Source organism: Coenobita brevimanus, chromosome 98, assembly GCF_032717465.1.
Source record: "Coenobita brevimanus isolate Jiangsu-jjx chromosome 98, ASM3271746v2, whole genome shotgun sequence".
Classification (NCBI taxonomy): Eukaryota; Metazoa; Arthropoda; class Malacostraca; order Decapoda; family Coenobitidae; genus Coenobita; species Coenobita brevimanus.
The window spans coordinates 10173210-10188201 of NC_137051.1; the positions used below are offsets into that span (position 1 = coordinate 10173210).

General features: G+C 41.2%; 1 protein-coding gene across 1 annotated transcript in view; it reads left to right on the forward strand.

The window, feature by feature from the left end:
• The first annotated feature begins 6713 nt into the window (after positions 1 to 6713).
• Positions 6714 to 14992, forward strand: part of LOC145414245 (phosphoenolpyruvate carboxykinase [GTP], mitochondrial-like) — a 108561-nt gene continuing 100282 nt past the window's right edge. The window contains exon 1 of the mRNA XM_080283829.1: positions 6714 to 6749. The gene's annotated coding sequence lies outside the window, so the exon portion shown is untranslated. The remainder of the gene's footprint in view (positions 6750 to 14992) is intronic.

Sequence of the window (14992 nt, forward strand, 5' to 3'; positions counted from 1 at the left end):
CCCTCCATCCCATCCTCAGTCTCTCCCTCTATTTCACTTGCATACACTCCTAGTAAATCTCTAGGATGCTGCATTGTTAATCTTTGCTATGCTGTTTTTGGCTTTGTAAGTATATTAAACTCCATGAGCATGTACCCACATTTCTTTCTGTATTATCTACTATATTATTATACTGCTACCTGTCATACCTATACTGGTATGCATTACTTCTGAGTTTCTCAAACTCACAAGGTTGCAGCAGTCTGTATTTTATCACACTGTTTATATCACATTTTTGCATCTGCTGAAGTCAGTTTTCACTTCACTACTCTGGCATACATCAGTGAGGTATTATTGTACTGTACTTTGTAATGCTGTATCAGTAAACTCAGAAAAAACGTACCATAGTCTAGTACCTAAAAGTTAAAATTTTTAGCATGAGTGGTTTGATACTATCACAATGTTGATAAGTTTCAAGACTGTGTGAGGTAGTGGCCGAGATAAACATGTAAGTTTTTTTTACTGTCATCATCATCATCATCATAAAACACATCATCCTAACCTTTTTTCCCACTTAAGTTTTCTTTCAGGACCGACCACAAGGTGACGACTAAGGACTGAATGAAGGACATGGCATGGATAGCTACATGGAATGTAAGGGGTGCAAATGATGAGGTGCAAGAGAGAGAGAGTGTCCAGGTGCATGAGGGTGTGAAAGTGGATGTATGTGGATTAACTGAAACTAAATGGAGAGGTGAGAGTGTGAGAGAATGGGAGTATAGATTGAGTATATGCACGGGAGTAGATGAGAATGAGAGGGAAAAAGAAGGAGTGTTTGTTATTGTGAGTAACAGATGGAAGGAGAATATAAGAGAGTACAATAACAGATGGAAGGAGAATATAAGAGAGTATGTCAGTTGGCTCAGGGATTATGTGGGTAAGATTGAAAGTGGGACTATAAATGTGGGAGATTGTGTGCGTGTATGCGCCAACACAAGATCGTGCAAGCAGAGTGAGAGAAGAGTTCTGGACAAGTATGGAAGCGTGCATGGAAAAGTTTGAAAGGACAGATAGAGTGTTTTTGATCAGTGATTTGAATGGTAAAGTAGGGAATATGAAGGTGGATGGAATAGTTGGTGAGTGGGGTGTGCCTGCTGAGATAGATGAGAATGGCAGTGCATTAGTGGACATTTGTGCAGGGAGGGGGTTGGTGATAGCCAATACCCTCTTCAGGCACAAAATGATCCACAGGTATACATGGCGAGTGATGAGAAGGGTGGGTGGTGAACTGAATGAAAGGAAGGCAATGATTGATTATGTGTGTGTGGATGAAAGGATGCGAAGATGTGTAAAATGGATGCAAGAGTATATAGAGGTTGGGGAAATGGACTTTCTGATAGTCCAAATGAAATGGAGAAATAGAAGAAGGGAAGGACAAGAGGAAGTAGTTCATACAAGGAGGGTGGAAAAGTTACAAGAGGATGGGAAAAAGGCAGAATATAAGAGAGAAGTGGAGGAGTGATTGGGTAAATATGGATTGGAGCAGACGGGGGACGTGGAAGGTGTGTGCAAGATATTCACAGAAGAAATCTGTGCAGCATGTGAGGTGGTGTGGGGTGAAGAGAAGACGAAAAGGGGTGTAGGGAACAGCATGGTGGAATGAAGAGGTGAGAGAGGCTGTGGCACAAAAGAGGAAAGCATATAGTGAGTGGATGAGAAACAGGGGCAAGGAAGAAGTTGAGAGACGGAAGAGAGAGTTGTATGTAGAAAAGAAGAGAGAGGTGAAAAGATTAGTAAGAGAGTGTAAGAAGAGAGTGGATGAGGAATTTGGAAGGAACTTGAGGGTAAAGTGGAGGCAATGTAAGAAAATGTTCTAGAATGAGGTAAAGAGAGTTAGACAGGGTGCCAAAGAAGTTAGCTGAGGAGTGAAAGATAAAAATGGTAGATTACTAGTGACGAAGGGAGAAAAAGTGAGCGGATGGAGAGAACACTTTCGGGAATTGTTGAACATAGAGAATGAAAGTAATGCAAGTATAAGTGGCTGGGGAATTTCTGGGAGAAGGTGGGATGTGAGAAGAGAGGAAGAAATCAGTAGGACGGAAGTTGTGGAAGCAATGAAGAAAGTTAAAATGGGGAAAGCCCCAGGAATTGATGGAGTGTGTGGCGAAATGCTGAAGCATGGGGGAGAGATAGTAGTAGAGTGGATGTGGAAGATGTGTAGATTGGCCTGGGAGGAAGGTAGCATCCCGGAAGACTGGAAGTCAGGTATAATTATTCCCCTGTACAAAGTAGACCGAGGATGAGGTGGAGTGATGGAGTTGAGAGGTATATGAGGGAGGGGGGGTGAGTTGGGGGGAGGGTAGTCAAATGGTGGGTGACAGAGCGACTTGAGGCGTTATGTCTGCGGCCACCCTTTGCGGGATTAGGGCGTCGGGCTATAGATAGATAGACAGATAAAGTAAAAAGGGAAAAAAGTGTGTGGTAATCAGGGGGACATTTGTCTTAGTGTTATAGGAAAAGTATATGGTAGGATACTTATTGACAGAGTTAGGGAAATGACCGAAGAATTAATTGGAGAGGAACTGAGAGGTTTTAGGAAAGGAAGAGGTTGTGTAGATGAGATATTCATTCTTAGATCTTTAGTGAAAAAGTTACTGCATGATAGTATTGTGAAACCAAGTATGGAAGTGAAGCTTGGACCTTGTTGGAGGGACAGAAGTCAAGAGAGAGAGCAGTGGAAATGAGTTATTTGAGAGGAGCATGTGGAGCCACATGGAGAGACAGACTGACAAATAAGGAGGTGAAGGATCATTATGGTGTGGACGCGGTTGTGATAGGAAGTGTTAGGAGAAACACATTGAGGTGGTTTGGCCATATGGAGAGGATGGAGAGTGAGAAACTAATGAGGAGAGTGTATGTGAGTGAGGTGGAGGGGGGAAGAGGGAGGGGGAGGCCAAGAATGAGATGGAGGGTTGGAGTGGAGAGGTATATGAGAGAGGGGTGTGTGTGAGCTGGGAGCAGGTCAATGAAATGGCGAAGAACAGGGCAACATGGAGGCGATTTGTTTGTGGCCACCCATTACGGGATTAAGGCGTCTGGCAATAGATAGATGGACAGTTTTCTTGCCTGTCTATTTATCTATAGCCAGACGCCATGATCTCATGAAAGGTGGCCGTTTGTCCTCGAGTTATTCTACAGGGAGGGGCACTAACCCTTCACCAACCCACTTGTTGACACAGAGGGAACACATATGAGCTGGTTAATATGGTTCCCACCCAGTGCTGTAAATCATTTCCTAGCTTATAGAAGACCATTAGGCATGTCACTCAGTGTAAAGCCACTTGAAAATGAAAGTCATCATCATCATCATTGTCATCTGGGCCTCCTTTCCCACCCCAGGGCAGGGTGAGGAGTTGCAACATCCATACTGCCCAGATTTGCCCAATCCAATGGGCCACACTTCCATTCATTCACTATTCAAGCCGCCCATTTGGTTGGGGCCCTGGGCAGGTATTGGGCCCTCCGAGGCTCTCCGAAACATTTGCCATGATTCATGATTAAGTGATTTTAGATAGAGGAGTCTGGGGGACACTTAACCCAGTCAAAAAGCCCGGTTGTATGGTTACCACCCAGCATAGTAAATGGTTTTCTCAGTACAGAAAACCATTTGACTTGTCACTCTGTGTAAAGACAAGGCATCCTGACATTGAGTGAGTGGATGATGAGCAAGAGAAGAGTAATAAAAAGTGACAGGAAAGATGGGAGAAGTACGAAGAGAGGAGGGCAAACAGAAAAAGTATGACAAGGTGAAGGAAGAAGTAGGCAGCACTACATCAAGTGAGTGGATGATGGTTACCATCACCTACCACCAATGTTGGATATTGAGCATTATGTGATGTATGCCAGTATTGTGCCATTGTGCCAAAGATGGGGGTTGTCTGAATCCTAAATAATCTTTATCACTGATGTATTAGTAGCATGTCATGGGAAATGTATAGTTTAACATTTAGAGGGGTATATTTACACATTTATCAGTTCAGCGGGTTTGTAGTTCTTTTCTTGTGATACTGTATGTTGCTAAGGGCAGTAGTATGTTGATGTAGTTCACAAAGTCAGCATTTAAGAACTTTATCACTGTACTTGAATTAATCAAAGTTAGAACATTACCACTGTTTATACCCCATGTATTATATTCACATTGAGTGGAGAGGGGAATCAAGAGCAGAGCTTATTAAGGTCTCTGGAGGGACATGAATCACAGGAGAAAGAAGGTGCAGCCTGGGTTAAATGTTCACCTACTCTTTCACTGCATCTGTTTCATACTCAGACCTTGTCCTTCACTTCATTCCTGATGCATTGTATCATATCAAAGATACAGAAATCATCTTTGGGCAGAGAAACATCGCCAGCTTCTCTTAGCTTAGAAGTACTGTATTAGGAAGTAGAAAAGAGAACATCGAGGTGATTAAATATTAAACATTGATCCTCGTTCACAGTTTCTCCCCACCTTACTCTTCTGTAGGAAAGATGAGGATGTTGTAAAATAACGAAAGGTCAGTTAGGTTGCCGAGCTGCTTGTTCATATTTCTAGTCAGATGTTTTCCGGGGAGGGTCACTAACCCTCCGCCAACCCACTTGTTGTCACATGGGGAACACATATTGGTTGGTTATAAGGTTACCACCCAGCGTTGTAAATGCTTTCCTGGTTTACAGGAACTCATTTGGCTTACCAGTCAGTGTAGAGCTACCCTTACGGGATTAAGGCGTCTGACAATAGAGACAGAGATAGTTAGGTTGCAGCATCTTTATGGCAATACCAAGAGGGCAGATGGGTTTCCATCCCACTCCTATCACATTAACAGTGAGTTCTTACTGAAAGTAGCATTTTTTTTTTTTTTTTTTTTTTTTCTCAGCCAAATATGTGGATGACATTCTTAATATTAAGTTATTTTTGCAGTTAACACTTCCAGGATTAGTATGACTTAGTAGAATAAAATCATTTAACAATAATGGGAACAGAACTAGTTGTCCCAAACATTAGAGGCTTAGTACCATCACAACTAACCTTCTCATGCTTGAAACTACTCCTATTCTCTTCCAGTTTATGTTAAATAGTTTTATTCAGCTATAAGTTATTTGTGCCTGAGAGCATTAAGCCTATTTCATTGTTACTTACTAATCTGATTGCCAGTTTCACCCATTTTATGGGACCAGCGATGTGGAAATGCTAGCACATCTCTCAAGGTTTAATGTAGACTGCATTTACTGTAGATGCCTTGTACAACATCCACAATTTTTTTTTGTTTTTTTTTCCAGATAGGCTGTACTCACGCTGTGTGCTACATATCCCAATATTTTCAGCAAAGGAAGTAGCATTTAGCAATTAGTTTCTAAAATTTAGATCTTCGAGGTATGTTTCTGTTCATTTTTGTATGCCAGGTACAGTAATTTGGAATACCCTGTTTCAGGCAGTCATTATAAGCTAAAGAGGTTTCAAAATACTAAATTTTCTCATACAGCAGCTATGCATATTGGGTGATATTGTGACAATATTAGGCTGGGCAGTGCAGCCTCTCCAGTACTCAGCCTTTAAGTGGGTTGAGGCTTCATTTTGGCATTTTACTCTTACTGCCTCCAAACAATTCTGTTCAGCTGAGGGAAATCTCGGTCCCATAGAGAACAATATTTCCTGTTGGCTACACCATGCTGTATCCTGATTTCAATATTCCTTCATTCACATTGTATTATATATATTGTGGTTATTAAATTATAACGAGCTGTGGTAAATAAGTTTCCACAATATACAGTTCATTCAAGAATATCCAGTGATATGCTTTGCCGCACCAGATATTTATTCATATATCTTTAAAGCCACATATTGTATATACAAATACAAAAGCCACCACAACTACAAGGATACAGGTACTGTGGTAATGTTAGAAGCCATTGGCAAAATGCAGATCACGTACTCATGATTTTCAGTAACTTCTATAATCTATAGCCCGACGCCCTAATCCCGCAAATACATTCTTCAAATTCTATAAATACTACATAACATTTAAGACTATATAAAATCTCATTTTTCATCGTCAAATAAGTGGATCTGATTACTCGGATTATTAATTACATCTCTTTTTAACTGGATGAACTGGGACGATTTATGTAAAGTTCAACTTGAACTATGCTCTGCAAAATACATTTCGTCTACGGGACTTTCCATTTTCTATTTTACTTTTTTATTTTTTAAATAAGCTTTAGGCACTTTGTTTCTTAACGTTCGTAGGCCATATATACTACATCGTGTTTAATATATTATATTGTGTTTTCGAATAAAACTTATTCGTGAAAACCGAACATGCAACAGCATATAGTAGTCGTCTTCCATGAGTGCTCGTTACATGTGACTGTACATAAAAACAACTGTTCTTAGTGCAGCTAGTAGTCAAGGGGTGGCAGGTGTTCATAGGTTTGTTGATGTACAATTATTAACATTTTCTTTGCTGAGCTGTACAGTTAATGCAATACATCTGATCATGCTCGATATTTCGGCAACTTAAATAATTCATGCAAAGGTTGCAAGTTTACTTAAAATGGTGATCCGTTATACCCGTTTTAGTATACATAGCGTTGAATAAAAGTATCCGGCAACTTCGGGTCACCACATCTGTCCCGAAATCTCCTCATCCTCACCGCTGGCTGTTCGTCGAACCCCAACACACCGTTCTCCCCACCATGAGTTTGATTTGGAAGTCTCTGCCCCGTTTTTACAGGTTGGTGCTCTTATTTTGACATTAACATAAACCGTTCCTATTACTTAAAATGTGAAAATCTACAAGTCAATGCAGCAGGCATAAACGCAAAGGTTCTTGACCATGGACGTGCTTGCAGCGCTAAATCACGGTGGTCGTGAGTTTTTTGTCCTTGCTTGGTATGTGGAATGGAAGGAAGGTTTCGGTAAGTTTAGATAGTTAATTAGTGTCAGAAAGTTATCTTTGATGGAACTGTATCAACTGGACGTGTGGCAGCGGTCAGTAGGCGAGGCAAAAGCAAGAAGAAAGAACAGCATTGGAATTCCTGGATGTATTAAGATTTATCCAGAACGCTCTCGAGTTCTTGATCAGTTTAAGTGGGAATGCAAATTTATGAATACGTATTCTATTTTCCATAATCTTTAGGTTGTGCCGAAAAGTAGTGAATGGACAGTTGGTAACCAAGTTGTTACTTTCACTTTCCATTTCGTTTTGTGAGAAGGATGTGTGCTTCCAGTGCAGTGGTTTGCTCTTTTACCAACCAGTGATGGTCGTGCTGTAAAAACTTTAACAGTTATTAGGGAAACACTTCGACAGAAGTGACCATACTAAACATCATCCTTATGCCTACTGGCACCTCTCGCAGCGTACGTGACCAGCAGTTCTCATTCTGACCTTGACCATGTTATAATGTGCCGTATGGTACCGGTACCTTGAAGAACTGCTGGTAATTTTAATATCTTGAGTATACAGCTACTGCATTACCAGGATAGTATTTTGACTAATAGGTCAGAAAGAACTGCTGCCTTGGCTTGCAAAGGTATAGAGTTGGTGTGACGTCACGAAACCATTACAACCTCTGTGCTGGTTCTAAATATTCAACATTGCGGCTTTTACAATATCCTTGATTCTTCTGGAAGGAAATCAATACGTAAGAGTGAAAACCACTATAAATGTATACATTCATGAACCTTCTCGTACTTTAATATCAGATAAAGTTAAGGCTAGCCTCAAAGAAAGTCTGTCTTTAGAACTAAAGTGTCTTGAATGTGTTAGGTTTGACTGCAAGTTTTTCATAATACACGTATATTTTTTCGTTATTCTATAATTTATCGTTGCTGGCAGGAATTTCGTTGTAGCAGATTTTCTTAATTCGGTGGGGGCGCCCATCATCCACTCACTCAGTGTAGTGGTACTTTATTTCAGGGTAGCTGTACATTGAGTGACAAGCCAAATGATTTCCTGTAAATCTGGAAATCATTTAATATGCATGGTGGCGGCCTTATAACTAACCAACTCATGTTTCCTACGCGTCAACAAGTGGGTTGTTAGAGGGTTAGTGCCCTTCCCCGGAAAACAGCTACCGGTAACTAAAAATACAAACAAGAAGCCTCGGACCAGGATAGATAAAAAGGTGACGACCAAGGACCAGAGAAAGGACATGGTACGGATTACAACATGGAATGTAAGGGGTGCGAATGATGAAGTGAGAGATTGTCCAGGTGCTTTAGGGTGCAAAAGTGGACTCGTATGGATTAACCGAGACTAAATGGAGAGGTGAGAGTGGGAGTAATGGATGGAGTATATGCGCGGGAATACGTGAGAATGAAAGGGCAAAAAAGGGGGTATGTTTGTTTGCAGGAGATGTATGGAGAATATAAGAGAGTATGGATGAATTGGTTCAAGGATTGTGTGGGTAAGACTGAAGGTAGGAATCGTGCAAGCAGAGTGAAAGAAGACTTTGGGGCAAATGTGGAAGCGTGCATGGAAAAATTTGAAAGGAATGAGAGAGTGTTTTGGTCTGGGGATACGAATGGAAAAGTTCTGTAGGAAATGTGAAGGTGGATGGAGTAGTTGCTGAATGGAGTGTGCCTGCGAAAGTGGAAGAGAATATCAGTGTTCTAGTGCACATTTGTGCAGGGAGGGGGTTGGTGATAGCCAGTACCCTCATCAGGCCCAAAATGATCCACAGGTATACGTGGTGAGTGATGAGAAGAGTGGGTGGTGAAATGAATGAATGGAAGGAAATGATTAATGTGTACAGTATGTGGATATCAAAATGAGAAGGTATGTAATGGATGCAAGAGCATACAGAGGTTGAGGGAGTGGACTTCTTGACCACCACTTGTTGGTGGTGGTGAAAGTCAAGATTCAGGTACAGTAGATGAACAGAAGGATGGGAGGAAGTAGACCACACAAAGAGAGTAGAAAGGTTGCAAGAGGTTGGAAAAAAAAAAAAGGCAGAATATATGGGAGAAATAGAGGAGTGATTGGGTAAATATGATTAGGAGCAGATGGAGGTGGAAGGTGTTAAAGATATGCACAGAAGAATTCTGTGCAGCATGTGTGTGGGTTGAAGAGAAGACGAAGTGGGGTGCAAGGAACAGCATGGTGGAATGAACAGATGAAACAAGCTGTGGTGCAAAAGAAGACTGCATTTAGTGAGTGGATGGGAAGCAGAAGCATGGAGGAAGATGAGGGATGGAAGAGAGAGTTATGTGTGGAGAAAAAGAGAGGTGAAAAAATTAGTGAGAGAGAGCAAGAAGAGAGTGGATGAGGAATTTGAAAGGAATTTGAGTATAAAGTGGCGGGAATGTATGAAAATGTTCGGGAAGGAGGTAAAGAGAGTTAGACACGGTGATGAAGAAGTCAGGGGAGTGAAGATAAAAATGGTGGACTGATAGTGGAGAAGGGAGAAGTGAGCAGATGGAGAGAACACTTTAAGGAACTGTTAACCATAGAGAATGAAAGCAGTGCAAGTGTAAGTGGCTGGGGGAATTGCTGGGGGGAGGAGGGAGGTGAGAAGGGAGGAAGAGATCAATAGGATGGAAGTAATGGAATCAATGAAGAAAGTCAAAATGGGGAAAGCCCCGGGAATTTACGAGCGTGTGGTGAAATTCATGCGGGAGTGATAGTAATAGAATGGATATGGAAGATGTGCAGATTGGCCTGGAAGGAAGGTAGAATCCCGGAGATTTGAAAGTCAGGTATAATGATTCCCCTGTACAAAGGAAAAGGGGAAAATGAAGTGTGGTAATCGTAGGGGGATTTGTCTTCTTAGTGTAATAGGAAAAGTATATAGTAGGATACATATTGACAGTTAGAGAAATAACAGAGGAAATAATTGGAGAAGAACATGGACGTTTTAGGAAGGGAAGAGGTTGTGTAGATCAGATATTCATCTTTAGTAAGATGCTTATTGACAGATGGGGAAATAACAGAAGAATTAGTTGGAGAAGAAGAGGGAGGTTTTGGGAAGGGAAAAGGTTGTGTAGGTCAGATATGCATCTTTAGGTCTTAAGCAGAAAAGTTTCTAGAGAAGGGAAAGAAGTTGTATGTGACCTTCATGGATTTGGTGAAAGCATAGGACAGAGTGGATAGACAAGGAATATGGAAAATGTTAAGAATATATGGAGTAAATGGGAAGTTGTTGACTGCTGTAAAGAGCATGTATGAGGATGCTAAGGCTGCAGTACGTGTGGATAGTGAACTGAATGAATTTTTCTGAATGTTGGAGTGAAACAGTCATCTCTCCATGGTTGTTCAGTCTGTATATGGATGGGGTTATAAAGAAGGTAAACGGTAGGGCAGTGGATGTTGCAGAAGCCCCAGTGAGAGAAGGCAAGCAGCATTTGGAAACTTCCTGTATTGTTGTTTGCAGATGATACTGTATTGTTAAGTGAAGACGAAGGGGAACTGCAAGGCTTGGTGGATGAGTTTGGGAGAGTGGAAGAAACGGAACCTAAAGCTGAATGTAGGGAAGAGTAAAGTTATGGTCATCGAGAGGAATGAAATCACTGAATGTACATTTGGGTTGGTTGCTGAGGAAAATGTGAGTGCATTTAATTACTTGGGTAGTGTGGTGAGTAAGGATGGAAGGTTGGAAGATAAAGTGCTTGAAAGGGTACGGTACAACAGGGAAGAAAGGTTGCAGGTTCTTTGAAAGCAGTGATAAGAAATAGGGACGTGAGCATGGAATTTAAAATGTTACTGCATGATAATATTGTGATACCATCTCTAACGTATGCAAGTGAAGCTTGGACCTTGTTGGAAGGACACAAACAAGAGTGAGAGCAGTGGAAATGAGTTATTTGAGAGGAGTATCTGGAGTTACATGGAGAGACAGACTCAAATGAGGAAGTGAAGGACCGTTGTGGTGTGGATGTGGATGTGATAGAAAGCGTTAGGAGAAATACACTGAGGTGGTTTGGGTATGTGAAGAGGATGGAGAACGAGGAGAGTGTATGTGAGTTGGACGGGGGGGGGGGGGAGAGTGGGGAAGCCGAGGATGAAGAGATGAAGTGGAGAGGTATATGAGAGAGGGGGGTATGAGCTGGGGGTGGGCAGTGAAATGGCGGGGGACGTGGAGGCGATTTGTTTGTGGCCACCTATTCTTACGGGATTTTGGCGTCTGGCAATAGACATACAGATAATTCGACATATTACCTGAAAGGGTGTTTGAAGTTGTTCTTCCATTCCACAGTAAAGAAGTGTCTTTGAAATAAAAATTGCAAAAAAAAAAAAAAAAAAAAATCATGGCACAAAATATAATTATAAAAAGGGAAAATTTATGCCTGAACGTACAATATATTGAAATACAGTAAATACCAGCTTGTCTTGGAGGCAGAACTCTTGGTAAAACTATATGCACAAGCTTTATGCTTTCTAAAGTAGAATACAGTACTGATGACATAATTGACTAAAGCATTCATTATATTACTAGTCTACCACTAATCCTAACCTAACCAAACCAAATCAAACTAGCTGATTAAGCTAGGCTACCGTTGGTGCTAGTCTAACCAAATCAGATTCTGATCTAACTAACAGACTGTCACTAGACCTAACACAGACTGCCACTAGACATAACAGACTGCCACTAGACCTAACACAGACTGCCACTAGACATAACAGACTGCCACTAGACCTAACACAGACTGCCACTAGATATAACAGACTGCCACTAGACCTAACTTTATTAAATTCTGACCGGACCCTGTAGCATTGCTTGTGAACAAAACCCAAGGGAACCAATAAAACCTGACGTAATAGTAAATGAACCTGAAATTGGATACTGGGTATAAATGTGTGTATATACAGTAGTGTGATCCACTGAACATACAGTACTGTGTAACTGTGGCAAAAAAATAAAAATAAAAAACCAAATTATGCAAATGAAAATATAATTGGTGCTCCAGTATCTGCTAACTTGATGAGCGTTACAGAACCAAAGTACAGTACTTATCATCTAATAATAAAATACTGTAGATTCACCAACTTGATCTTTGCAAGTCAGAAAAAAAAGGTGTCTGCATTAAGAATATTTCTGCCAGCAATAATAAACTAAATATCACAATAAATTAACGAAAAGGTATATATTAAGAAAAAGTTTGCAGCCAAACTTCACACATTCCAGACACCCTAGTTTTGTGCTTTCTTGAGGCAAGTCTTAACTTACCTAATATTATACCATTAGAATAAGAGAAGGTTGATATATGAATACATTTACAGTGGTTTTAATATTTACACCATTAGAATAAGAGAAGGTTGATATGTGAATACGTTTATAGTGGTTTTAATATTTGCAGTGAGATAGATACCCGGTAGTAGAGAAGGCTTGTGAGAAGGAGTACAAGTGTTTATGGCATTCACGGATATGGAAAGATTATACGACAAAGTAGACAGAGAAGGATTGTGTAAGGTTTTACGTATGTACGGTGTAGATGGTAAGGTGCTAGGTGCCGTCTAGAGTTTTGATGATGGTAGTGAGGCATGGGTAAGGGTAAATGGGCATCTAATGGTTCACGATCAGTGTGGGCATGCGACAAGGTTGTGCGATGACCCCGTGGTTGTTCAGTATATGCCATATATGGATGATGTGATGAGAGAAGGTAAAACACGAGTAATGGAGAGAGGGATGGCGTTGGTACTGAATGCTGATGATGCAGTGCTACTTCCAAATACCGGACAAGAACTTAGTTGACTAGTGCAGAGTTTTGTTGATGTCTGTGAGCGTCGTGCCTTGAAAGTAAATAGAAAGGAGTAGACTGATGGTAATCGAGAGAGAAGGTGACCCCCAGTGTGATGTTACAGTGAATGGAGGGAGACTGGAATTAGTCATAGAGTTCAGATAGCTAGGTGCAGTGATAGAAAAGAGAGGAAAATGCGCAAAAGAAGTGGAAAGTAGAGTGACACAAGGAAGGAAAGTAGCTGGTGCAATGAAGGCCTTGATAAGAAACAGAGGCTTGAGGGTTGCAGCTGCGCGAGGCGTACATGAAGGAGTGTTAGTGCCAACTTTTAACATATGGATGTGAGACTATGGTGTGGCATGAAAATTAAAAGTCAAGAGTGAGGAGTGGAGGTAGGACTGCTGAGGAAAGTATATGGAGTACAGAGAGTGGACAGGGTACGAAATAATATGATTCGTGAAAGATGCAGAGTGAGGAAGTCTGTAGACACCAGAATCGAAGAGTGTAGTGCGATGGTATGGTCATGTGGAGAGAATGAATAACAATAGAGTGGTGAAAAAGGTATATCAGAGCGAATTTGAAGGAAAGAGGAGGCAAGATAGGCCAGGGAGAAGGTGGAAGGATATGGTGGATGAGTGTGTGAGAAGAGTAATGGAAGTCGGTGAGGCTAGGGGAAGATTGAGCTGGCTGGATGAATGTTGTGAGAAGTGCATGGTCAGGGATTTGGCACCCCTTTTTAACGTGACAGTGTTCAGATTGACTCTATCGGATACGTTTATATGAAGCTACAGAATACAGTGAAAGTTTTTTGGCGTATCAGATAGAGCCAGGATTCCGGGGGCTTGAATGATGAGTGAATGGAATCGTGGCCCATTGGATTGGGCAAATTTGGGCTGTCTGGACGTTGCTACTTCTCACCCTGCCTTAGGGTGGGAAAAGAGGTCCGGATGATGATGATGATGAATAAATACATGTATTTGCTACTGATTTCCCTTCCATCGAGAAGAAACAACAACGATAATGTAAAAGCCGCAGTGTCGGATGTTTGTTTAGAGCCAGCAGATCGTTGCCATGGTAACGTGACGTAATCACTGGCACTTATTACTGTAGGTCTACTGACCTTTGTGAATGAAAATAGAAAAATGGTTGTATAATTCTTTATTATTCTTTTTTTTTTTTTTTTTCTGAACATAGGCTATACTGAGCTTGTCCCAGTACCGTGGAGGGACATAGAGTCAGCCTCCTAAATAACTGAAGGGATAAGCCGCGTTTTCGTTTGTGTGTGTTTTTTTTTTAATACAAGTTTAAACCAGTCCCACGGCTGTTCTGGTGAGATAAACGGGAAGCAGGACTGTTTTAGACCAACCAAGATTGGTCTAGGGGTATCACACGGTACCTCGTATCAGGAACGGCCGAGGAAGATTTAAGTGGAACAAAACAAGAAGAGGATTGCACGTCACTGCTTTGAGAAGTTCTGCGCCTTGAAATTTGGCATTGCATCCCTGCATGAGTAAGGGGGATGTAACATGAAGGGAGGAGAGCCTGATGGCAGAGGATAGATATAGAAGCGATTTGTTTGTGACCACCCATTCCGGGATTAAGGCGCCTGGCTGTAGATAGATAAATGGTAGATGGAAAGACACCGCTTAATCACATTTTTCCTGGGTACACATTTATGCATCATAAGTAAATTTAACTACTCAGAGTGCATGTTTTACTGTTTTAAATGCTTATGATCGTGAAATAAGAGAAACGTTTATCACAAAAATTGTACCTGTCGGTTGTTATTACTCAGTTTGTCACCTTCACAGTTACAGTACATATACTTTCCTCTTGTAGAAATCGTACATTTATAACACGAGGAACATTTTGGTTCTTGTTACAAGCTTGTTACAAGGAATTTAATTAGATATCTGCATAAATTTACTATCCATTTCAGAGGCGGAGTTGCGCTGTTTTTCGCAAATATCTCCTAAGCGAATCGTTGGATCAGTATGATATTTCAACACAGTACTTTTGACATCCGGGCCTAATTTATGACCCTTAAACCATACTGCTACATATGTTACATTAGGAGTTTACTGAAGGATATTAAGCCTAATCCAGTCATCAAATCTAAGGTGTTATACAAAATCGGACGAGTGCGACTGTGTGGGGTAGCTCCTCCACTAACACCCTGAACAACCCTCTGACCATTCCTTCCCTACCCCCCAATATCGCGTTCACCCCCTCCCCGTTTCCCTCTTCACTCCCAGTCACACCATCCCTCTCCCATCTTTGCACTTCCGTTTTCTTTTT